The following is a 3,534-nucleotide window of genomic DNA, read 5'->3' as shown; positions in this document are numbered from 1 at the left end:
CATATATATCCCTGTGTATGCCTATCTTTTCTTCTTGCCATAAATCCATATGGCTAATTCCCTCATTTCCTGAAGTCTTACCTTTTTAATAAGCTCTACTTTGACAGCCTGTTAAAAATTTGCAACCCAGACTCTCATCTTGATCCCTTCAATCTCTCTTGTAATCTATTTTTATTCTATGGCACTTAGCATCTTCTAACAAACCATATTTTATATATTTGTATTCTTTGTTAGTTTATGTCCTTCCTCTTCACCATCATGAATAACAGGTTCATAAGGGCAGGCTTCTTTGTATGTCTTCTTTATGGATGTTTTCTAAGTAACTAGAACAGCATATAGTTACTGTTTTTGAAGGTATGAATGAATGAGTGAATGAATAACATGTTGTTTCTCATTTTCATGCTGTTTCCTCAGTCTGTACTTTAGAGCCTTGCCTCTTGTGGAATTTTGCTTATTTTTTTTTCTGTAATATTCAACTATGATGTTTTCCTGCATTCTATCTACTCTGTAGAGGACATTTCTCTTTTGTTTTGGTAATGGTAGAAGGTGTTCATTGAAACTGTGGCTTATTTGGCCATGGTGTTTTTGGATAATGAAGTTCAGACTAGGGAAGTGGTGAAAGTGGTTAGATTTGCGATGTATTTTGAAGGAAGAGCTAGTAGGTTTTGGATTAGTTGGATATTGAAGTGTGAGGGAAAGAATGGAGTTAAAGGTGATGCTAAGATATTGGACCTGAGTCTAAGTGGAGGGATAAAGGAGAAGATCACAGAAGGAACAAGTTGGGCAGGAAGGTCAGGGGATGGTGTTCGAATCAAAAGTTTGGTATATAGTTTGTGAAATCTGCAGCATCTGTTGGACATCAAAATTAGAGATATTGAGTAAGCAACTGGGATATCACAGATTGAAGTTCAGGGAAGAGGTCAGGACTAAAAATAGAAGTTTATGGTTCATGATTGTATTGATTGTATTTAAAACTTTAGGATTAGATGAGCTCCCCTAGGAAGAAAATGTAGAAAGAGAGTGGTTCTGAGGAATTTCTCTCAGGGATTTCAGTCTTCGTTGATTCACAAGGTAAGGAGAATCCCGTAAAGGGAACAGAGAAGGAACAGCTATTAGGAAAAGGAGATCTAGGAGAGTGTGGCATCCCAGAGGGCAGGAGAATAAGATTTTAAGGGGGAAGCAGTGGGGGAAGCAGTGATCAGATGTGACAATGCTATAGTAGTTCATTTAGGATGGGGACTATGAATTGGCCACTGGTAAGGCATTAGTGACCTTAATAAGAGCAGTTTCAGTGGAGGGTTGGGAGGATAAAGCTTAATTGGAGTAGGTTCAAGAGAGACTGAATGGAAAAACTACAACAATTCTTTTAAGGACTTTTGTTACAAAAGAGATCCAATAGTTGGATAGGATACAGTTGGATAGGATAGCTGGAGGGATACAAGGATTATAGGAATATAGTAAAGGGATGAGGCAGGCAAGAAAGGGGACAACTGGAAGAGCCATGTTCTTGAGCTGGCAAATGGAGATGGGCTCCAGGGCTCCAGAGAAGGAGCTTCTGGAGGAGCCCAGGAAGTTTAAGACTTGGTGGGTAAAGGATATAAAATTATAAAGTCAGGTCTTATGATGAGGGCTTTGAATAATATTTTTTAGTTTTAAGTTTATGACATAGGACATAGGGAACCACTGCATACTTTGAGCAAGAGAAAGGTATGATTACAAGGACATGGTTCTGATTATGAACCAACAACTTTAAAAATTAGTAATTTTTAAATTAGTAGTTTTTCTTTAAAAATTACTGATAGTCCTTTCTTCCAAGTGACTCTCCTCCAGATTCAGCCTTCTTTTATTTATTCTACTGTAGCTAGAATGTTTATAGTTTGCCTTTTTTTTTGCATTTTGTCCAGAGTTTATAGTTATCTGCAAAGATTAGGTTTAGTATGTACTACTGACTATATTGGAAGCAGAACGTAAGTCATATTTTTGGAAAGATATTCCAGTTGTATGAACCTAAGGCACACTTTCTAAACCCTTTGGCATGTCCTGTGGCGCCTCCAGATGTCAGCTATTGATGGCTCTTGAACATTGAAATGCTTTAATTATAACATATTATCATGGTATTATCACACTTTCTGACTCAATGACATTATCAGAAATATACTCTTACAAGTAAACTGGACATTGAAAGGAAGGACCCAGGTACTGATAGTAAACATTTTTTTTTCTAAACCATCTGGTCTAAACCATCTGGTCTAAGGCTCTAATACTTGACCACTTCCTGTGCTAATTCAACTGTCACATTGTGTATACATATTAGATGATCAGAGATTCCCCATGAGTATAACACTGTTTCTTGATTTCTCTTCATAATGATTAATAGGAATAAGCCACATATAGAGCTGAATGATCAAAGCATCACTCCTGAGAAAATCAATTTGTATTTACTCAGTTTGCTCAATCAATGTTAAATTAAACCAAGTCATAATATTGAAAATGAAAGCTGGCTCATACCAAGCCACTGATTCACTAGATGCAAAGCTATTTGAGTACCTCTTTTAAAAGGGCAGTAATTTTGACGTTAGACACTCAAGCAATGGTTTGAAATCATGTTGGTCAGTATAAACTTTTCAAGCTTCCTACATGTTCAACATAGCATAAATACAAAGTATCAAGTCTCTGTGGATTTTGACAATAATAGACTAGGTTTTCTAGAATGTGGTGAGTAAAGTATTGAATGATTACTAACTGAGAACTCAAGGCAAACATAAAAATGATGACTCTGTATTAAATACATAATTTGACAATATGGGGAGCTTGAGTGTGTTATCCTATATAATAAAAGGCTAATATGCTAAGTGTCTGGTCGTCTGGTCATCTGTTCAACCAATCAAAGCATAATATGCTAATGATATGCTAAGGCCGCTCAACCACTCACTGTGATGTGCACTGAGCACAGGGGGCAGACAGTCGACTGGCCAACCAGTCGCTATGATATGCACTGACCACTAGGGGGCAGATGCTCCGACTGGTAGGTTAGTTTGCTGCTGGGGTCTGGCCAATCAGGACTGAGCAAGATGGGCCAGGCATGTCCTGGAGTCCTCCCGTGGTGTCTCCCTGGCTGGCCAACCTCCCGCGTCCCTCCCCAGCCCTGATTGTGCACCAGTAGGGTCCCTCAGCCTGGCCTACACCCTCTTGCAACCGGGGACGCAACCGGGGACCCCTCAGGGGATGTTGGCCCGATGGCAGAATGATTGGTTGCTATGATGCACACTGACCACCAGGGGGCAGATGCTCAATGCAGGAGCTGCCCCCTGGTGGTCAGTGTGCTCCCACAGGGGGAGTGCTGCTCAGCCAGAAGCCTCTCCCACCTCTGTGGCAGCCTTAAGGATGTCAGCTTATCAGTCAGACATCCCCCGAGGGCTCCTGGACTGAGAGAAGGCGCAGGCCGGGCTGAGGGACCCAGGTGCACCAGGCCTCTAGTAGTAATATATTAGGAAGTCAGTAGTGTGGCTGAAATACCAATCAAACCTCAGCTCC

Source organism: Myotis lucifugus, unplaced genomic scaffold, assembly GCF_000147115.1.
Source record: "Myotis lucifugus unplaced genomic scaffold, Myoluc2.0 scaffold_0, whole genome shotgun sequence".
NCBI classification, from domain to species: domain Eukaryota; kingdom Metazoa; phylum Chordata; class Mammalia; order Chiroptera; family Vespertilionidae; genus Myotis; species Myotis lucifugus.
The sequence above is the reverse complement of the archived record's forward strand: the minus strand, read 5'-3'. Positions refer to the sequence as shown.